The 23529-nt window shown below is 44.2% G+C and overlaps 1 protein-coding gene and 1 long non-coding RNA gene across 8 annotated transcripts in view; both read right to left on the reverse strand.

The window, feature by feature from the left end:
- EXOC4 (exocyst complex component 4) overlaps positions 1-23529 on the reverse strand; it is a 382143-nt gene that overhangs the window by 208268 nt on the left and 150346 nt on the right. The gene's annotated exons all lie outside the window — the stretch shown is intronic.
- Positions 5977-22750, reverse strand: LOC121064486. 2 transcript variants are annotated; one of them, XR_005816516.1, is made up of 6 exons: positions 22038-22750; positions 20859-21048; positions 9340-9543; positions 8363-9146; positions 7999-8222; positions 5977-7897 (listed from the first exon to the last, which is right to left on the reverse strand). It is a non-coding gene; the product is annotated as an uncharacterized LOC121064486 (long non-coding RNA). The 2 variants fall into 2 exon arrangements; XR_005816515.1 differs by having other exon boundaries at positions 5977-8222.

A 23529-nucleotide genomic window follows, 5' to 3' on the forward strand; every position in this document is an offset into this window, starting at 1 on the left:
GAACAACCACCATCTTTGAAGCCTTATAGTGTTATTTAAATTACCGTTTGACAGACAGCCTTGAAACACGGCACTTTCCCACTGGTGTAGGTCAACATGAGGTTAATGCTTTCTGTTTCTGAGCCGTGTTCTCTTCCCTCCTTGCTGGACTCCTATGAACCGTGTGAGGTAGCTGTGATGGGGCTGCCAACGCATCTGGAACTGAAACCCAGCGCTGCAAATAATACAGTGAAGCAAAGGTTATGTATAAGTGAACGATGTAAACTTCTCCTGGAAAGCCCTTCAAACATCAACCACTTCAGGACTCCATGGACCAAACGAGAGATCTCATCTTCTAGTGGCATCTAGTGGATTAGTTGAGGTGGACGATTCTGTCTACTCCCGTGAATCAAGGATGTTGCCTCTGTCTTCCGCAGCCTCAAACAGAGGTAGAGAGAGCACTACACAGCTGATAGTTCTGACCACGAGCTACTGGTCCACTGCCACAGCACGTGAGCATGCTGCTTCCCTCTCTTGCAACAGGAGGGAGGGAGGTGAGATGAAAAAACATACAAACAAAAAACAAAAAACCTGTCTTATCAAGACATAGAAGAGGAACCTCGGCCAACACTTGATTACTTCCTTGCTTGAGGGAAGAAGCAATTTAAGAAAGGTTTCTGACAAAGGGAAGATTGCATTTCTTGTTTGCTTCTCTTAACTACATGCTCTTTCCTAATCATGGCAGCTGTGAATTTACAGACCAGACCATCAGGAGTAAGGGACTGAGGTTTATAAACACGTAGGCACCCTACCTTCTACCAAAATCAACACAGATCAGAGAGATGATGACGCTGGCACTAGGAGAGATCCAAAATCAATGGGAATTAGGTGGCTAACTACTTGCAAAATACTGGCTGTCAGTCCTTGGGGCGAGGGCTCTGCAGTGGTAGGAAGGAGCTCTCAGATGATTAACTGCCTCAAAGGACAGTGACTGCTCCCAGCTTCCCGTCTGTCCATCACCTGTCACTGGCACTAAACCCTGCACAGGAGATACCGGCGCTGCTGGAGCCAGGCACAAATCCTGCCCCAGCCCCACAGGGGCTGTGTGCCTAGGTCTGCCCAGTTGGCTTGGCAAATATTCTTCTTCTTTGACAGAGAGGTGGGGTGGGAATTGAAAGAGAGATGTGAAGTGAGAGGGGAAAAAAGCAACAAGAAAACTGACCTTTAAGGTTATAAAGTACATTGCATTTCATTTCTGTACTATTTCTTTCACTGAAAAAGATCTCAGCAATTCTCCCAGCAGCAGAGTTTGGGGCGATGCTCCCTAACATGGGTTGCAGAGCAGCTTTCTAGCCTCAGAAGCTCTCGCTGGAGAAGGCAAATCTTCTGCAGAAATTTGGGCAGGGCTCCTGGCTGGTTCTCGGTTTGCCCCACAGAGCAATGGGGCTGCTGTGCCAGGGGTCCTGGACAGACAGGGGAGGCCAGGGCTTCCCAAACATGCATCAACCCTGCTTAGAATCATTAAAGAATCATTGCTTGCTTTGGGGTTGGGAACACGACAGTCAGAACAATGATCCCACGCACCCAAAGACTTTAAAATCCCAGCTGAAGTCAAGTCAAGCCTGATGGCTGGATTATCACCAATTCCTCTGTGTTATAAAACTGGGAAAGAAGGGATGAGAGCCATAGCTTGTGGCCTAGTTTGTACAGCACACGCTGCTTCAAACCATGCTGAAGGAAAAGTGATTCCCAAAACAGGAGAGGCCATGCTGGCACACATTGCCTCTCCCGAACCAAAGGGAGCACGAGCACAAGCCTTAACACCACGACCACAGCATTTCCTTTGGTCCAGGTACAAAGTCCCCACCCATGAGAACACACGTTGCTATCAACACCTTAAATAACAATCCAGAAACCAATTTCCAGAAAGCTGATGGAGGTTGTGCTCCCCAAATTTCATACAACATCTTTAGAGCAAAGCTTTTATTCCCCTTTCCTAAATCCTTGCTCTCCATTGAGCGGAGGACGTGGCTCCAACTCACCAAACTGCTGCTGGTGAGTTTGGGAGCACACCACCCACTCATTGCCTGAAATTTCTCCCTGATCAGCTTTTTTTTGCTCGCCCCTGACCACCTGCCATTACCCTTCGCTTGCTACGTACCGGGCTCCGGCACAAGAAGCTGATTTGGATGCAGGCACAGAGATGCTGCACAGACATATTGTTCTGCTGATGTTCCCATGCCCAATCCTTTTACTCTCTCCTATACTGTCTTGTCTGAGATCCAACACCATATGCATTTAAATAAGTTGCTCTTTAATGTTTCAAAACCTGATTTATTAGTTGCTCACACTCCATCTGCCTTGAAAAACTGCACCGTGCCTTCACTTTCACAGCCCGTACAAAAGGTTGAGGTTCAATTTGACTCTACTTTATCATTTGATCAGCGTGTCAGCCACATATGTAAAGTCTCCTTTCAGCTACAGAATTTGTTTTAAATGCATACTTTTCTCCCCCCCCTTGTTTTTTTCTTTTTTTTTTTTTTCTTCCCAGGCCACGCAACTCAGCAGCAGACACTTTGATTAATGTATTTGGCAGCTTGCATATTTACTATTTTGTCGGTTTCCCTAAAACTACTGCGTACAGATGTAAGCTCTTCCAAAGCATGGCTGCTGCGTAAATCCTTATCCAAAGCCAGGAAACATGCTAGAGCTAATGAACTGTGATTACTTACACCCTGCGCTCGCTTTTTAACTGTTTTCTTCTCAAAGCTTTCTTTCTTTATCTTATCTCCTGTAGTGGTAAATGCCTCCTATCTGAATTTTTTTTTATATTCGTGACATGTTTTCTTTCAGTTTTAATGTCAGAAGAAAAAAAAAAGTGAGCAAACAGAGAGAGCAAGTGAAATAAGACAAAGGTATGACTTGACATCTAGTCATTTATGGTTTTATATTCCTATAAAATGTTCAAACTCTGAAACCTCCCACATTTCAACCCCCCCCCCCTTTTTTTTTTTTAATACCTAAAAGCTCACAGCCACCTTAAAGGATAGAATTGGGAGTTATAACAGAGAAATTTGGTGAGGCCGTAGGCTCATAGAACAATGTTGGACAATACCGCACCTCAACCCAACCACTCCTGAGACTTGCTACCCACCCCTCGTGGGCCTGTTACAAGAAATAATGAAATAATGTAAAGCATTGTATGGTCTTCTAGAATTAGAGACACACAACTATACATCTGCAGAGACGCCTGTTCAATTTTTTAACACCAGGACACAACAAAGAAACTGAGGACTCAGCAACTGTACACTGCAAGGACTACAGCAACCGCTGTGCCACCCAAGAAAGCCATCATAGACTCATTTTCTACATATTAATGAATGCGTCGGTTCTAATGAAGACAAATTTGCCGATCTTTTGACAAGTCTTGAAAATGTTACAAAGCTGGCATGTGGAGACAAGGCAAAATATATCCTACTTGGTTATTCAACACTGCAACGCCACTATAAATTCGTAACAACAAAAGAATGTCTTTACTCCTCATCTGTGTGTACGCTGGTGTGAATTAATTCATTTCCCAGCAATATGCAGAATGATCCCCACTAATAACACGGGCTTTCCCCAAGGGAACCGAAACGCCTTGTCCATGCCAGCGCACGAAATGCACAAACCAACTCCCAGCTCCAGCAGAAGCGATCCGATTGCTCAGAGTACGACCTGTCAGGCAGCATTTTTCAACCTGTTCATCCATAATCTCTTTTAGATGGGTTTCCCCACCTCCTTATCCTCCTTGCTTTGTTTCGCCTGAAATTCAATCAAAGATGAATTAGACTTCGGAAAACAAACCAACGCTGCGGCTATTAAGTTGCGCTAGAAATTCCAGACCCTGGTGCTAATTTTGCTACAGCTTTTTTACTTCTTGCATTTTAATGCAAAACTGCTTCCCCCTGGAGACTGTTACCGATATTGGCACGAAACTGCACGGGGCTGTAACTGAACTCCAGCGCCAATAAAAAGGAGGTAACTCAACCCTCAGCAGACATTAGCAAGCACAGGAAAACAGCCAGAACTTTAATCACTATTCTTTCAAATGCGGCCAGGGATTTCGAAACGCTGTTATTCTAGGATATGACCCTAATGCGGTGCTTAATCAAAGCAATTGCTAGCACAAGAATAACCTGGCGACTTTAATAAAAAACCATTTCATAGGAGTCAATATGTCAGAATCATGCTGTATCTAATATAACAAACTCTAGGAAGAGGAATGACCAGACCTTTCCAGGCACGTTTCTATACATTTCCACAGCCGTGACACTTAACAGTTCTGCTCAGTGTTGACCAGAGGACTCCTGTTTGTCCTGCGTTACAGAAATCTCTTGGGAGTTCTCCAGATTATTTTTTTATTTTTGTTTGTTGCCACCCTTGTGCAGGCGACAAGGAAAAGAAAAGCGCAAAAGACACGTCTAAAAAAGCAATTCAAGCAGTAGCCATGCTCTTATTTTAAAATGCATTTAAAAGCACTCAACAGTCACAGGGTAAAGAAGCTAACATCTGAATGTTTCAATTTCATCACAAAAAAAAACAAAACCAAACCTGCTGCTTTGGGAGGCTCTATCAGCAGAAAGTCACTAGCTCAGTAGAGTTTCATCTGTAATTTGGAACACTTTGGGTTATAGTTTCACAGGTAATACAAATACGTGCTCTTTGTTCAGCCACGAGAAGCAGAAGTGCTCACACTAGTGCAGAGCAGCTAGAAATTGTGTTTATGGACCAAGTGGTGCTGGACAAAAAGGGAAGAGAAGATTTCTTCTGTACTGTCTGCAGGTGGGCAGACCTCTCTGAAAGGTCTGATTAGCAATAGGACACACTAACACCCTTTCCTATATTGGTCACTGACGTGATTCAGACCCAGCCAAGGACCGAATGAAGCCTGATGGCTGCTCAGCAGCCTGTGCAAGAACACCAGCTGTCCTCAGATCTGGTCAAACATCCACACTGCAAAAGCAAAAGTCAACTTGGCACCGAGTGTACGCTGTAAAAGAAGGCAGAGGAATGCGCACAAACCACAGTTACTCCCATCCCAAAGAATGCATTCCCTGAGCACGGAAGCTGCTTCTTGAAGCTGTAAGTCTGGACAACAGTATTTCCAAGCTGTGGTGTACCAGGTGGAACTACAGTCTGGAAATCCATCACTCTTTAAAAATAGATGTAAGCCATTCTGCATCTGAAAGGAGGAAAGGAGTACTGAGTTCAGAAGTCCCCCTCTCCTGTGGTCCTAACCTTTCAGCTTCAAACATCCACCAAACTTACTTTGAAAGCTACTGCTCATCAAGAAAAATCAGCAGCAGAAGAATCCTTATTTGATGGAGGGAGTACTCAGCCAGCACTATCCCCCCTATTTTTCCCCCTACAAGGGCTACTTACAACCGAGGAAAGCAGCCAAACTGTAACAGAGGAAGAGAGCTGAGTTATCCGGAGCGACACTCGGTAATACAAAGGGGCCCACAACACAGGAGCAGTGGCAGATCTAAGAGGTTTCCCACCTCCCCCAGAATTTTAAAAGCTGTACCGTACGCCTACGTCGAGGCGCCGTGTTGTAGGGCCTCGAGAAAAGTTCTCTGCTGGCACCATGCAGCAGGCGGGCACGGATCCTCAGCGGGGTCTGCGCCCCAAAAGCTGACAGCGAGCCGAGCTGTGCTTAGCAGTCACAACGATACTCCGTACTCCAACCTAGGAAATTAGACACAAGTCAATGCAATAAGAGCATCAGCAAAAAGCTGTTTTTGTATTTTAGGGAGGAATTTCTATCCTTTTTAATCCTGTGATTTTTTTGGTATAGCTGATGTTTGATTCGGTTTTTCAGGATTTTTTTTCAGAGCAGAGAAAATCCAAAGGTTTAGGCAAGGAAGATGACCACATGCTCCTCACCATCAGCCAGCTTCTGGAGTGAAGATTTTCCTCCAGTATTTACCAAAAAATATGTAACAAAAAAATCAGTTGTCCTGAATGTACTGAATGAAAATCAGTCTGATTTGAGTGAACGAAATCAAACTAGGAGGAATCAAACTAAGGAGAAAGAGGAGGAATCAAGCTAAGGCTGGAAACCACCCGGGCTCAGATGAAGACCTCTGCTGCTGAGGCTACCAACAATTACCCAAATTACCCAAGTACCCAAAATTCAGACCTACCGTAAACCAGCTTTATGCCATTACAGCAAAGCTACGCTCTCTAAGCGAGCCGTGTTAACCCAGTTAAAACAATGGCTTTGCCAGGAGAGCTAGGATTACAGCAGGGACTTTGGTTGTAGAGGTTAACATCCCAGCCAGCATCGCTGTGCTGGCAGCAATCTGTGAGTAGCTGCGATGCCGTCAACTCTGCCAGAAGCCCGGAGCCCATCACCAGAAGTGCCACAGGATCGTCACGGACGGAGGTGGAAAAATACCTGCACTGTTCCCCTACAAATAAATGACAGACTTCCAACGCATTAGATGAGCTGGCCTGTTATGCTACCACTCAAAGACTGCAGAATTGAACAGTGGAGGAAAGTGGCTGAAGTCAGAAAAGCATCATACAAACACCCGTTATTCCTAAAATAACGGGCTCCAGAACAAAACCGCCGCAGCTGCTACTTTTGATGTGGGTAACACACCTTAAGCCAGACCTCTGAGTAACCCGTTGCTATTTTTACATCTCTTTTTACCATGTAACATCCTTTCCTAATGACAGTTTTAAATGTACCCGTGTTCAAGGGACTACTGCTTAATACTTTTTTTTTTTTTGGCAATACACTGCTTGTCCCAGTGCTACACGTTTAAACTCCGTAGCGTAGCCTCCTTTTCCAACCATCTGCTTGTTGAGCTAATTCAAACCATTACCAGCTTTACCTACAAGAAAAGATGCTCCAAGCTTCAAGGAGACAGCTACGGTTTTGCCAGGGGAGGAAAAAAAGCACAGCACAAAGCAGCTAGTCTAACAATGAGAGAAATGTCAAGAAATAGAAATGTCAAATCCCTTAGGGTGGGAAAAAAAAAAAATCCAACTCCAGTTCATCTCCAAGCACTGTATTTTGTAATGAAATTACACTCCGTAGTCTTCCCTCAGGGGAAAGCTGCTCCAGCTAATCAGCCTGTTGTTTTTTTAAAGTTCAAAACAAATGCAAGAATGGCTATGCAGCACTCGTGCCCTCGATGTCAGGAACTGCATTTAACTCTTTACAAGCACGTGGTGGTTCTGAATTTCGCCACCAGGAACCGCAAAATGCCTCCATATCTCAATATTGAGATAGATCAATGTATCTCAATGTTCTCCTGACATTTACGACTTGTGGCATCTTTCCTCTGTCTTTTAAAACATTCTTCAAAAGCTCCCCAACAGTTTGCTTAGCAAACCGAAAGGCTCTCCTGTCACTCTTGAATCCTCCGAAAGCCTTCGCAGCGCAATCATTTTGGGTGGTGTCCGTCGTCTTCTTGGCGGTGGCAGCTCACGCTTCTGCCAGATTTATTTTTTTAAATACACATGTGGATTCCTAGGAGAAAGGGTCACTGACTTACAGCTGCAGTAAGGTTGCTTCCCATCCCGTGAAACTCTTCGCTCCGGACACCAGCAGCGATCACCTCCACCCCAGGCGCCGTCCCACACCGTCAGCACGGCTGCGAGGCAAAGCTTCTGCCACGGTTGGTGGCTGCTGCCACGGCACTGCTGAGGCAGCACGGGGGCAACCTTTCCTGCTTGGCAGGGACAGGATGGGCTAGACAATCTTCAGAGGTCCTTTCCACCCTCAGCCATTTTGTGAACCTTCACGCAGACAGCCCTGGGCTCTCCCCAGCACGCACCAAACGAGTGAAACAAAGGAGATCGCACACCACGGGCTCTCTGGCCCCAAATCTTCAGGTATTGCAGTGTTTCACACCATTTAGACCTACAGCATAAGGCGCAAAATGGATGGGTTCACACAGATCCTACAGGAGGAAGAGGGCTGCCAGCTCAGGCAGCACAGGCAAAGAGTGAGCCAATACCCACCTGCACCACTAAAGGTGTCTGTATCTTCCACCTACACTCCTGAAAAAACAAGCTTCAGAAGTTACAAGACTCCTTTTGAGACAGAAGCCTAGAACTTGTATGTAAATCGGGTCCATACAAACCAGCGACCATAAAGCTTTCGGAGTTCCATGTCCCTCTTCCACACCCAGGTGAGCAAACAGAGCTCATGTGTTAGTCTCGGGATCTTGCTTGCTTCCTTTCAGCTCGGCAGCGCTAGCAGACTATCACGTTCAAATACAAGAACTATTTTTCTTTCAGTAGCTTTGCCAATTGTACATATATTTTTAACAGGCGTAAGGCAATAAGGAATGAAGGGTGATGTTTTGCAAATGAAAGCATTAACCACAACAAGTGAAAATAAGTAAATAAATGTCTAACTCAAGCAGGTTAGGAATTAGCTCCCCTGGGTTACAGCGAGAAGAGGTGACTGATTACACATCACCCCTAGCCGGTCGGTCCTCAGAGCATCTGGGCTTTTGTGACAGAGGGAACAAGATGCAAGATTCAACATCGGGCGGGGAGCTGCTGATCAACAGATTATTAAACCCCAAGAAAGGCGCACGCGCCCCGTGGTATGCCCCATCTTTGCTATCCCAAACTCCTTTAAGACAATATGGTCATGAGGAGCCTGCGTGGTAACTCCAAACCTGAAACTCCAGACTCCTCTTGCCTCCCCACCAACCGTCCCTAGGTCTCTTTTTACCTGAAACATATCCTCAGCCTCTCATTTCAACACACAAAAGCACGCTGTTGGTTATTTCTACAGCACGCTCAGCCCTACACAAAGGAGCAGCCAAAAGGCTTGGACCCGTGCAGTTAGTTGTTTATCCTGAACAGTTGAGCACTTGTGCGCATATAAACGAAACGTGTGCTCTCCTCCCGCCTGATAAATAATGAAAAGTTGGATCTCTTCTGTCTGGTTATCCTTGTGGAATTCCTCTGTGTTAGCACAACCTGTTGTAAGGGCGAGCTGCGTAATTTTGGAGCAACGATTCACAACGTTTCAGTGCTTGAAGACTTTCACTCTCTTCTTTAGACCTCACCTTTAACCTGTAGCTTCCTTACCTTAAGGCCAGCAAGGTTTAGCTTAATTTGACAACACCAAAGCACGCTCGTTGTAATGACATCTGGGAAGCAAAATAAGTACAGTTGAAGACACTGCAGATCATCACAGACTGGCTCAGACTGGAACAGACCTTAAAGATCATCGAACTCCAGCCCCAAGAGCTCTACGAAAAACCTGTGCTGCACAGGTACCGCAAGGCAGGTGCAGTAACATGCACCTACAGCCCAAAAATGCAAACAAAACTCTGTGCCAACCTGTGCATCGGAGGTTTCAGGCTTGCATTTAAGAGCAAATCAACTCCCGAAGTGCTCGGCAAGGCCATGGGATGCAAACGTCTCCAGCCACACGTGTGGGCATGGCGAAGGTGCCCAAAGGATGCCTTTAAAGAGCTGTCACAGAGCAAATGCAGAGCTAAAGGAGTCTTCTGCCTTCAAGGAGAACTCTCGACTCTCCGCGTCCTGAAAACAAAAAGGCAATTCCTTTTCGACCTCCACTCTCCCTCCACTCTTCTCTGCATTTAAATAAAACTGTTTATGGGTGTTTGGAGACCTAAAACCCCAAGTATCAGTCTGTCATTAATATTTTAATTGAAGGCATGAATATTCATGATCATTTTGCTGCTTTAGAGGACAAGATACGATAATTAAATAATTCTAATATGTAAATGTGTTCCTGTCATGACACCTTGCCTTCATCTACATTACAAAACCAAGGCATTTTCAGCTCTTTCATTATTTATGTAATCCTGGTTCTTTTTGCTTTTTTTCCACCTTCCAGACTAACTAGAGCTACTGACTGCAGACAGAACTTTCTGAGTTACAGGTGTCGTAATTACAACTACTCCAAAGTCGTCTCCCTCTCCTGACTTTGGTGGGTTTGGAGGATTTTTATTAGCAGTGCTTTTTTTTTTTTTTTTTCCCCAGTACGATACATCTTCTGTTTCCAAGCTAATTTCAACAGTTTCTCTAACACCTGATATTTGCCACAAGCCCGGGAGAACACGGGCAAGCACCAAGTTATTAAAGATTTCATCATTTCTCAGACTTCAAGTAACAACAAAACCGATATGGTTTCTATGAGAGGCAACAGCAGTAGCTGTTTTCTACAGTAAATGGAACATTTCTTTCATTTGCAGCTATACCCAACAACAGAAAACTGGCAAGCCTTCCCTGCAATTGCTTTCAAAGTCTCCCATTTAAATACAAACGGATTTTAAAACGTGAAGCGTGTCAAACAAGGGCAAAAAACTGGAGAGGATTTGCAGGGTGATTAAGCTCACCCTTCAGCTCCTCCGAGTACAATCTCCCGCATCTCCCCCTTCGTAACTATCACAAGCTCAAACACCCAAAGTTTCTTGCCTTCACTGTTCAGAGCTCACTTCTTTACTTGCTAGGAACTTTCTTCCAATTCCCAGGTATATTTTTGGCTTCTTTACTCTTATCTGTGACGACTGTTTTTATTTTATTTAAAGGAAATAGCTCTTTACCCCCACTTCAGGAGCCTAATGCCTTCTGTAAAGAACTGTATCACCTTTCAGACTACTTTACTCTTATTTTTCCCCCAGTAGAGATGACCAGAAACCACACCCAGTATTTCATATACCATCTAACCAGAGACGTGTACAGCGACATGAATACTTTCCAATCTCTGCTAGAAATACCCTCCCTGGGTTACATTTGCCTTTTTTTTTTTCCCCCCCGAGCAGCATCACTTTGGCAGCTCAAAGTCATTCTGTAATCAGCTGGTGGTGTAATCACCACTCCTTACCCTCCATCATTTCCAATTGATGAGCTCCTAGCTTACAGCTGATATTTCTGTATTAATCCCCAAGCGCATGAACCCTGCATTTAGCACTGCCAAATTCCATCCCCTTTCTGTTACTGTGGTTCCCGAGATCACCCAGCTTCTGTCAGACATCTCAGCATCGTCACCATGGTGGCCACTGCTAGAGGAATGAGAATCATTAAAATATTTCCTAAGACCAACATAATGAGAAAGCAGAGTCCTTGAGGCTGCTGAAGACATCAGGTACCAGACTCTCCGTTAAATACAAACGCCTGAGAACAAAGTTCAGCTACTTTGCAGCTACTTCTGCTGATTTGCACAACGCAGTCTCTTACAGAACCGCAGACCCTCAGGGACCCAGCAAGGGAAGGACGACTCGGCACGCCAGGCAGGAGGCAGGCAGCTGCTGACAGAGTGAAACCATCCCCAAACCCACACCAGCACTGCAAAAAGCTCAAGCAACAGCCGAAAAGTACTTCTGTTTCTAAAACCCAGCAAGTCTCAAAGCAACAGGTGACGCCCCAAAATTCAGGAGAGCATCTACCCTGTCCCAGCCGAGGCTCTCAGCTACATTCAGAGAGCAGCAGATCCTTAAAAGCACGTTTGCTTACATCGCCCTTGGCTCACCTGAACGTCGTGACCTTCCTACACGGATTATTTTCTGTGTTAAACCACTTAGCCAGTGAGATGCAAGTGGCAGTCAGGGGGGTTGCTAGAAATCCGAAGCGCTCAATTTTTAACTTGGGTCTGGCGTTACTGGACTTATCTGACCTGGGTTGAGCAACGTGGGAATCCTGCAAGGCAAAGCAGGCGGCTGTCTTCTTTCCTTAGTTTTGTTTCATGTCAGTAGAGAGGGGAAAAGAGTAACTTTCAAAAGTAATTGCTCTCTCCAACTACCTTTGGAAAGAGCAGAGTGCTGAAGCAGAGCAGCCTTTGCTGGAAGTCTGACTTTCCTGCATCGATCCCACGACTGACTATCCAAAATAGTAGATGAAGTAATCCGGAGCAGCTGCGCCAGGGAAGAAAAGAGCATCACAAGCACTTGAGGAAAGCAAACCCCAGAGGGTTTCCCAGCAGCGTTCGCAGAGCTTTCAACTCCCCTCCAACACAAAGACGCTTCACAGGGACATCAGGGAAGAAGGCCAGCAGCTGTGGCACGTCTGGGCTGCCTTGCCAGAGCCTGCGTGTGCTGCTGAGGCTGGCACGCTCAGATATTGCCTGGTGAGCCTCATCGTGCCTGCTTTGGCTTTCCTATCAGCACCACGATTACTGCTCCCCCCAGAGCACCTCAGACAAGCACTGTGTTCCACACCTGCACAGGTTTTTCCCCCAAAATGAGCATTTGTATACAGTAGTTCTTTCCCCGACCGTTAATACCATCTTTGATAATCCCAGCACGTAAGTAAGTCTTGGAGAAAGTGATGAAAAGAGACTGTTGAGTTGTTCGGCCTTCTAGCAAAGGAGCTTGCACAGAAGTGGGTTATGGCTTTGCTGTCCTACTGAAGTCGGCTGGCTGTAGAGATGCCCAACGGAGCACCGAGCAAGCTGGCTCACAGGGAGGAAGCAGGAGGGCCACGTCCAGGCCATTTTGTTCTCCAGGTCTGCCCAGGAGCTCAGCAGGGGGTTCCACCCGGCTGTACTGCACCATATCCACGTGCCAGCATACCGAGGAGCATCTCAATGGCACGCTTCGTTCCCTGACAATGGAAAGCACCCCTACTTTCAACAATTCTGATTGAAAAGCTGCGAAACACCAGGAAAACACAAAAAGATCCTCCATCTCATCTTTTCGTGTGTTTAATTCGAGGCTGGAATCAGCAAGATTTCCTTCAGATTCTGCAATTGTTGCTGCTGTAAGCATCCAGTTCTGGACTGGGGCACTGCTTTAGGAGCCACATTGAGATCCAGAGTCCTTCACTTCCAAAAATTAGCTTCAAGGCAAGGAGAAAGAGAAAAAAAGCAGTTGGGAGAAGCACAAAAAGATTACTTCCACCTGCCCCGTTACCTTAATTAAGAAAATAAAAGGACTGAAAGTTCCAAGCAAAGGACACGGAGCAGTGGCACTGATGAATTCATCAATGAAATTAAGTGAGAAACAGAGAAAAGTAGCCACACGACTCTCAAAAACAGCAAAATGCCCGAACACACACACAGACCCCGCGTCGGAGGAAGGCGGTGAGAGCTGCTGACGATGCCAGGCATCCCGAGCTGGGAACCCACCTGCATCTCCCACCGAAAGGGGACGGACGGATGGCAAACTTACCCAGCCTCTGGCCTGCTCCCTCGTGCATCTCAGGCAATCACAAAGTCCAACCATCCTGAATTATTCCTCCAAATACATATATATATACACACACACCAGCTACCATTTTTTCCCGTAATTAAGCCTAGCACACTACGCCACCATAACAAGATGTTGATTAATTTACTGATTTGATTTAAATGTATCCGAGCTGCGCCAATCTCCTCCCTCTAGATCTTCAGAACAACCTTCACTCCGTTAAATAAGGCTGGGGATGCAATCATTTCCTTCTCCTTCTCACGTATGCAGATAGGACAATTATCCAGACATCCATCAGAATAGCTCACAACAGCAAGAAACTCATTTTAAGCCAGTTTGCCACATACCCTGGCTGAATATACAAACGTGATCGAGCGCGATAAACTTGCTGAAGATTAAAAAACCTGCATGAAAAACCTGAGACAGCAGCAAAAAGGTTTGCCCGTCCTGGTCCATGCTCGGTGGCTGACACCCCAACTCTGCAGCCAGAGCCCTGATGTGTTTTGAAAGACTACAGAAGCATTTTCCAAACATAAATTGTGCCATATTACTGACAAGTAGGAACAGGATGAGATTCCAGTTGTGTATGCATTGAAGTGTGACACGCAGCCACAATATTTATCTCATCAGAGCAAGGGGGGATGAAGGAATCTGTACAAAGGCACTACAACTCCCTACTTGGCTCTCAGAGGTGGCAACATCATGAAACTACCTGGAAAACAGAGCACAATAAGCATTTCAGAGCATGTACTAGGAAGAAGTCAGCATAAGCGTGTAAATGTGAGTACAACTCCCGTTCAGGTTGCTTTCTCCATGTCCTATAAAACCTATAAACCCCAACACAGCACCAAACTCACACCTGGCAGCTCAGCCGAGCCATCTTCCTCCACCAAGGTTTGCAGGCAATTTGTGGTCCATGAAATTCAGGCACATAAGCTGGCTTACCCTGTCTGCAGCTACTAAACTGCAATAAAGGGATGCCATAAATAAATTGGCTGCTTTCCTGACTTCTGGTGGGTTTTTTTTTGCACCTCCAGAGCTGTCACAGGGCTGCTAAATGATTGAAGACCATCACTTCAGAAAAAAAAATCGAGACGTCCTTCCGGCAACAAAAATAAAAATGAAATTTATGCCTGACCCAAATGCTATTTCTTCAGACAATATCTGCCAGCCCTCACAAAGACTACAGACCCTAATATTTCCGTTCTGGGCCATATGTGCCATTCTCAGGCAAAAATAAATTTGTTAACGAGTCTGCAAGAGCAGTTGGCACTTACTTATGCCAGTCTGTACTAACATCTTGAGACTTTCTTTAATAAGTAAAAAAATGAAAAGGAGACTGTTCCAGGAAAGTACAAACCCAGGAAAACATGCCTAAGATGCAGGGGAAAAAATAGTAATTCAAGGAAATATTTTAAATTCTTCTGCTAATAGATAACAGAAACGTTGGCAAAGTTTGGTGTTCATAAGCTTGGGGATCATCCAGAGGTCCCGAACATTTTCAACATTCAGTGTGACCATCTGTCACCGCCAGAGTCACCGAACAGAACGAGCAATTACCAGAGCCCTTCTCAGACATAATCTGTCAACCACATCCAGTTCGGCTGCCAAGAGAAATCAAGCTGAGGACGACGAAAGCAGATTGCCCTTACGGGAGATGGAAAGGGTCCACCTGAGCAGGTGAACAGTGGCCGGGAGGGAACTGGGATCCAGAAGTCCCGTGACAGCCCCCAAGCACTCACCAGGTTGCGCATCGTGTTTTTGTGTGCCCGTGTCTCGTGCTCCATCCCCGGCCCCACACAGCGGGACGGGGCAAGGCAACCCTGCAAACCAAACTCAAAGCTAAAGATTGTCATAAGGATGGAGGCAAGAAGGGCTTGGTTAGTTTACAAGAGCGTTGGCAGGTCGCTTGGAGCAAAGACAGTTCAACATGGTGAATCTCGGAAGTTTAGTGCCGAATTTGTCTTAAGGACTTCCAAAGTGACCGTCAGAATGCCGTCCAGAAAGACTGCTCCTCTTCCTCACCTTCAGCAGCGCTGCATCGATATGCTCAGGGACATGTTGTGACAGCAGAGAGCTGTCAAGCCTTCTAACGAGAAAGAGCACCGCTGACAGTTCTAATTGCTTTCAATTTGTGTCTCACCAGACTGAGCTGAATCATATTGGGAACAAAATACAGCAGCCTATAGAACGATCTCCTTAAACAAGTCCTGAACCTCCACACAATAAAAACCCCAAATGTTTCCTAGTGGAAATTCATGTAGCTAGACTGATTCACAGAGGTTAGGGCTCAAAGGGATCATTAGATCATTTGGTTTGGCCTCTCGTAGTTGAGAGTCCATTGAGTTTTACTCCATGGCTTGCTTTCAACGAGATGCCTACGTAACATCCAGAGAATCTGCCTCTCCCCTACAACTGTGTCATAGAGCTGTCAGCTCCCTGTTACAGACTGCATCTAGTGTGAATGCATCTCACATCAATACATCCCTTGAGCTACACCCTCTTACACCACTGTGCACCAAAACAAGCCCAGCCTTTCAATACTTGCTATTTTCTCCCTTGATGAAGACGTACTTCATCTTCTCTTTGTTATTTTTTTTCCTGGGGACAGTAGAGAGACTGTGTTTACTCTTGTAAATGGTATTTTTCTGTATTCTTCAACCATAATTAGTTCTCCTCTCTGTCTGTCAAATTTTCACCATTTATTTTAAAGAGTGCAGGCAGCCGTCCTGGCATAGGATCAGTATGGCCACTTCATCTTCTTCAGAAATGCTGATTTCAGAAACAAGTGGTTGGGTCTCAGTCCTCCCACATTTAAAACCTTGATTCTGGTTGCACAAAACTTGGCTGAACAGACCGCAGCTCACCAAGGAGCCAGACTGTTCTGCACAATAGTTTAGCGATTTACCTACAGCAATATATATATATATTTAAATCAGCAGCCACTTTATATTTTATAAGGATACAGAATTAAATAGTAAACTGCCTAAGCAAACTTATTAAACATAGCATAGTTACACAGAAGCTATAACTTATCAGAGAACCTAGTAGGCTAGACTAGCACACACTATCCACCCACCCAGGAAAGCTTTCCCTGGCGATTACTTGAATGTTGAGGACACCCTGGCTAACCACAGCTACATGTTACCCATTTTGTTTGTCATCAGTAATGGAGCAGCACCTCTGTTCTAGCTAGCCATACGAGCACATGGTAGAGAATGGACTAATAATATACAACCTACAATATCGGTGTGATAAATTAGAATAACCCTGAAATTTGGGAAGGAACTATAAACCATCTGCTTTCATCCGGCTCAAAGTGCTGGTGCAGTAGTTTTGGAAACAGGCATTGCTGCCTACTGCTGCCCAGCAGCGACCAGCTCTGACATGGCAGCAATGCAAAAGAACACGCTAAATCCGGGCAGGGTGGGACAACCCTGCTGTAGGAACAGTGATCTTGGAGGATATTGAGCTCTTTCAAAAGCCCAGTTCCAGCAAGGCTACTGGACTGGCCAACTGGACTAGGCACAAAATACAGTGATCAACTATCAAATGATTTTGTATAATTCCGTACCAAATCCTAACAAGGATCTTACCAAACCTCTATGTCCTCATTAATCTTCACACCTCATTATCTGTGGTATCATCCTGCTCTGAAGAAACTACCTGTACTGCAGTATGAAGCTCATGTTACCGTGAAGTCTCAGAAATCAAGTTTTGGGGAACAATGGATCTGGAACTGAAAGAAGTCAAGTTGCCCAAATAACTAAGTTTCTTTAAAAAAAATAAAAAATAGAATACATTCAATGGACCTGATATAATGAAGTATACAGTAATTAAGGAAACCACTAGGGTGGAGATGATGGAAACTAGTAACATGAATGTGCAGTGGTTAATGAACTACAAAAGAAAAGTAATTACTTATGCTGAAAGAACTTCTGGTCTGCGAAAAGGTTACCAGTAAAATTCCTTAAGGACAAGTTCAGGGACTCCTCTTACCGATTCTTTAATCACAACTTCACAAAAGTCAGTGTGCAAAAACAGCTGCTGAGGTAACCAGAGTTGGAAGTTGTTACCAACATACGGAAGATCGTGATACAGCACACCGTGAGCACTGGAGGAATATAATATAATCTGACACTGCACATTTCAGTGTGTTCAGGTACTGATCTTTTTTTCCTTGAGGTGGGGACTGCATGGCTTGAAACTTTATAAGATGAATCCAGTTGTATTGGTCAATCACAGAACTAGGGGTCACCCAGAGGATGCAGCCATAAAAGCAAACAATCTCAGATACAGCAGGCATGCTTTGTCCGGTGAGGTCAGGAAGGGAATATCGTCGATATTGAAGGACCTGGTGAGACATCATCTGCAATAACCCATTCAAACCAAGGGGAAAGCAGAACAGAAACAGAAAGGCAGTTTGGATGCCAGGAGAACGATCAGCACATCCTACACACTGAAGTGGATAATTTGGTTAATTAAATAAAAAGATCAGGGATGTAAGCAAGAAGAAATAGATGAAGTTATTTAGAGGCAGGATTAAAAGATGACACGTGCTTGGACCACAATAAAATCCAGATAGGTTATCAGAATAACGTCTATAAATGTCAAAGCACTGAGGTTCTGGACTGCTTCTCAGGAGGAGGAAAAGCTAAGAACTAGTCTTAATAGGTGTGTTCCTCTACTTGTGTGGTCTGTTGACCGTAACGACAAGAACAGAACTGGCTCACCCAGTGGCCTCTCCAATCCCATGTTCTTGTATTTGGCAGAGATTAATGGAAATACCAAATAGTCTCTATTCAGTCTCATTCCTGCAGAACTTCGTTACATCTTTCTAAGCTATTATTCTTTGACAACTATTATGATATGTCAGCTGGAATATCAGCTATCAAAATATTGTCAGTAGCTTGGCAAATACTAAATGAGGAATAATGCTTTTTAATTAAGTAATTAAAAACAATCCCTTTCCGTGGTATCTCTGTCTAGGAGTCTAGATGTTGATCGTAACGCTAGTGTGCTCGTCATCACATAATGACAAAACCACACATGATCCCCACAGAATTTACAACAGAAACATAATCTAAGACAAAAACAGATGGATACAGAGGAGGAAGGATGCACACGGTAACTCTCAGCTGCTTCGCATGATAGCTGGGGGAGCTTAGAACAACCCAGACCTAACCATTTCCAATGACTTTTTTTTTGTGGCACCTGATACATCTAAAATTGGCTCATTTATTACAGAATCGACTTTAAAACAACTTTCAAGTCCTTTTTTTCCAAAGAGACTTGCATTTTCTCACTGCTAATCTGCCTTATGGAACTTGGATTCTAACCGAAAAGTACATCGGTAAATTGGCATCCCCTACTGAGAGAGATAAGAGCTTCAGTCACTGAATAAAGACACTGAAACAGTGACAGGTATTTCTGAAAGCTCTTTTGAAAATTCCTTTATAAACAGTATTTATTTGGCTAAAATACCTGATCAGTGCAGCACTTCTGCAATACAAGTGTTTGCGAAGTGCTTTAGTTCTTCAGATAAAAGGCGCTACAGAGCTATTAGTATCATCTGGAGAACTAGTTTCCATGAATGTGTCAAAATCATTTGTCCCCAGCGAGGTCTAATTTCATGGAAAGTCAGCCTTATTTTGAAAACTTTATTCTTGACTTACCCAAGTACACAAAACCCATGTGAAAAAACACGTTAGGTTGGGAGCAAGTCTCTAAAGTACCGGGAAATCTTTACAATATCTTTGAAGCAGAAAAGCTGGTGCCATTAACTGCCTTTGTACGACCTGATGACAAACAGACCAGCAGTTTACCAGAAGGATGCACTGCACAGTTGCACAAATAATTTCTTCTCCTCGGTGTACAATCACCTGCCCGGTCTTTGTTTCCCCCCAGTACTTACAGCAGCGTTCATTCTGCAAAGCAGCTTCCAGCAGATTGGGTTTCTCCCACCAGCTGCTCAGCATTTCATTTCAACTCTTTAAGAGTTAACAAATCTTCACCAAATAATATCTCTGCAGGTGTCAACTCCTTGGAAGCAGATAGGTCCAAAGGGCAGACACATCGTTATAATGAGAGAAAGATTAAGAGGGGGAGAGAAAAGGAGCCAGCATGAGGCACAAGAAGTGCTTTGATGAATGATATAGCCCAGCATTAATGAGATCTGGTAATTTTACATTTCCAGAAAGCTATGGTCGTTAGGACTATGAGGATCGTCATTTTATTCATCGGGAACAGAGAAAAGTTTAGGACAAAAACCGGCTCATCAAGAAATCCATCTCCTCCTTTGAGTTAACCCAGCTGTGATTTGCAACATTTCCCATCCCCTCCAGTACCCGGCATTTGTTTAGTCTGCCTTTTCAAAACACGCTAGCTGCTGTTACTACTGCCCTCAGCACACCAATAGCTAATAAATGTCCAAACAGATCCTGCCTCTTTTAAAACAAATAAAGAGTCGTAACCTTCCCTAGCTGGAGAACTGTCTCTCTCAGCGCTTGGAGCTCATCTCTTTCCAAACCGAAGCCCTGAATCCTCAACCATTTCAAGGCACAAAGGGTAAGATCTCAACCCCAATTTTCCTCTCTCTCAAATCTTGGTGCAAGTCCGTTCTCAGCTCTGTAACTTAGTCCCGTCTAAACCACAGCAAAACCACAGACACAGATGTCACACACTAAGGGCCAAGTCATACAAACCCACATGAATACGAATTTAAAGGGTTGTGCAAGTTCTGACAATGCTTTTGCTATTTTTCAGTAGCAAAAACAAGATCTACAGTTATAAAATGGTGCAATAGCCATTTCTAAACAACCTGAAGCACTTTTAAGTTGTTAAAAGAAAAAAAGGCAAATAAACCAAACCTGCACAAATTCAGTAGCATCCAAAGAACTTCACAAAACCCTTTTCCCCTTCTGTGGCTGGGAAAACTGCCCAGCCTGCGCGCTGAAACCTAATGGCCAGAATGGTTGAAGTTGGGAAAACCCATAGGGTGGAAACGGACTTCAATACAAACAAGTCAAGATTGAAATGTGGTTCCCCAAACTGTGTCCCCATGAATGCCACCATGTCCCAGGGCAGAGCAGAGCCCCCGGGACATCTTTGGGGCATCCTCTGAGCGTCTGCTCCTGGCAGCATAAGCCACTGGTGAAAGGTCCCATGGGCATGTTCCTGAATTCCCTTTTATGCCTGATCGCAGCGAAAAATCACTTTTTCTTTTCCCCTAGCCATAGCAGCATTTAAGAAACTACTCTGATCATTTCGTAAGCCACAGTCTTCCGTTTCCAGCTTTTTTTTTCCCCCTCCATTTGTTTACTTTTCTCCATTCAAGAAAGCACTGAGCTGATGCTCTGCATGCTGGAGTAGCTCCTGCCGTATGCCACCTTCACACGTCTTCCCAGAAGTGACGCTACGACACGGTCTTAGTCTTAATTAAACCGCAAGTCATCACACACACAAAAACCCTGCACCAAACCTTGATGCTTTTTCCTGCCCTTGTTCGCTGCAAACGTAAGATCCGTTCTGAATGATCCACCTTTTTATGAATTTACATCACCTTGAACAACTCGGGGTGTGTTGATTGACACAAAGCTTTCCGAGATGGCTTTGCTTCCTCACTAGTACCATTCCCACTCATAAATATTTATACACAGTTCTCAGTTTTGTGTTTTTTTTTTTTATACCAATTCCGAATATTCATACCTATCTTAGTTGACGTTTCCTCATCTTTATAAATAACCAACTTTTTGCTTAACATGTTTGCTTTCCATACCACATGGAAAATGGTGCTCAGCACTGAGCAGCACAGAACAGGAGTCCCCATCGCCAGGCATCCACCGACTCTACCACGGAGCTGCTCTGCCCGCAGGTCCTACACTCCCACACTGTGCAGCTAAGAAACAAACAATATATTTAAAATGTTAAAATAAAACACAGCACTAGCAGGTACTACCAAGAACTGTCAGTTAATTCACTATTTTTTTTTCTTCCTCTTCTTTCTTATCATGTTTGAAAATTCAAAAATTACCATTTTTCATTTTGGCACAGCTACTGTTCCAAAACCACCCCCCACCAAAAAAAAATCTGATTATCTCAGAAGCATTAAGTCAGTCTGGTTTCCATCTCTTGCTGACTGGCACGGCTCCATCCCTCATTTCACACTTCTCAATTTGGCCCTTTCAGAGTTTAGCCAGATTTCAGGAGCCTGCAACATGTGATCACCTGTTCTGGTGCACCCTTCCTTTTCTCTATGTTCCTCTGCCTCCCTTAAGATTTTTTTTTTCCTCTGACATCTGTTCCACCATCCTCCTTTAAAAAGCTTAAACCGTATCACTTGGTATGGTGACTTGCTAAATATAAACCCCATTATCATTGATATTTTACTATTTTTGCCCAAAGTCTCCATCTTCTCCCAACGGTGGGAGTGTTTGCGGGTTGTATTTGAAAAACATCTAACATACACTTGAACACATTTAAAGCCTCTTGCCTTTTCCCCACGCTGCTCTTCTGCATCATTTCATTCTCTTGACTTCATCCCATAAACCTTTCCTCCCTCCCCTTTCAAACAAGCCTGTGCCACACCACAGACTGCTTCTGCTTTCACAACAGCCATCTCACACCTTTTCCTTCCTTTACCTTCCCATTAGAAGAAATACATGGCCTATAAAAAGGTCAAACATTAATTCAAGCTCAATTTCTTTCAGTCCCATCCTCCCCCCCCCCCTTTTTTTTTTTTTTAGTTTTCTTTGTTTTCAACTAACTACTCTGCCACGCTTTAAAACCGTGAGCGTCTGGCCTCCTATTCAGTTGCACGAACCTGCCAGCAGCCTCCTATCAACCCCGGCTGTGACTAACCCAAATGTCCCAAAATTAAGCACAAACCTCCATCACGGGGGAATTTCTTGTGAGAACACAGTACCCAGCAACCACGGTGACCCAGCTGCTGAAGGGGTCACTCCTCGGTCCCACCTCAGTGAACATCCACCACTTAGAGCAGCGGTCCTCCAGCAGGCCAGACTTACTAATCCAACACCTTCAAACCGCTTCTTCTACTGAAGTGGTGCCAGCTTCCTTCAGCTCAGGTTTCTCTGCTCCAGCCTGTATCATCACCTGCCGCTTCCAAAGAAAAAGCACCAGCTGTTCTTCGTCCCTCCCACAAACAGCTTAATCCTTCCTGGCAGAAGAACAAGCTGGTAGTAAAGCTGGTCATTAACAGGTTTCAGCTGGAAATTAGAGAACAGCTTCTGCCCGTCAGGAGCAGCGAGGACCCGCATTACCCTTCCAGCTGAATTGCGAGGACAAACATCCCGACCGGCTCCGTGATGGAGTTTGACAAGTTTACCTACAGAACCCAAAGATTTTGCTGCCTTACAAACATGTGGGAGCTGGATTCGGTAGTGCAGGCAACCCTCCAAATCCTCCAATTTTAATTAGAAATATCCATCTCTAAGAAAGAAGCTGGTTACCGCTGTTTTATATAATAATATATTCTACTCTGCCATGAAATTATAGTTCAGTCCCTGAAATGCACAGAAGTTTGTTTTCTTTTTATAACAGTAAATATTTTGGCACAAGAATGCCACCCACTTTGCCAGATGTTTCATCAAATGTTATTAGTATTTTAGCTTTTTAATATTATATATAAATATTTGGCATGCTCTCCATACAGTTCCCCCCCGAGCTTTTCCTCACAATGCAGTCTTTCTAAAAATATTATTTCTAATAATTATAGGTGCTTCTTGCTAAATTTTCCAGTTCGGATTTTGTAGAATTCAGGACTGATTATGTGACTATTATTATGACTGATATGTGATTTCAACAATGTTAACGCATGTTAATATTGAAAAAAAGAGCTAGATATATTTCTAGCTCTTTCCTAATACAACACAATTTAACCTTGAAAAAAAACATATAAGCCTGCGGAACCAGTTGTAATGTTCTAAGTTCAAGAAATGGTAAAAACAAATGGTTAATTAATTGGCAGCCAGGAAAAAAAATGGATTTATGGAGGAAATAATAAAAAGAACAAGTTAAGCCATTCAGCAGATTATATACTTGGAAATCATGAATCTTCAGGTCAATTTAAGGCCTCAGTCACGTCTTGCACCATCCTGTCGTCACTTAATTTTGCTATCTCTGCCAGTGGACAATACTGAGACCACAAGAAAATGACAGCCAAACTCATTCTTTATATTATTTCCCCGGGACTATGAGTGAAGATGTACTAAACACACATTGTTACATTCACATCTTGGCCAGACAAAAGAAAAATCAACTGAAAGAGTTTGTCCTTTCCCTTTTCACTATTCGAAGCAGAGTTTCACTATTCAAACCATCCAACGCCGCCTGCCAACTGGTTCAAAAAAAAAATCTA

This window comes from Cygnus olor, chromosome 1, assembly GCF_009769625.2.
Source record: "Cygnus olor isolate bCygOlo1 chromosome 1, bCygOlo1.pri.v2, whole genome shotgun sequence".
Taxonomy (NCBI): Eukaryota; Metazoa; Chordata; class Aves; order Anseriformes; family Anatidae; genus Cygnus; species Cygnus olor.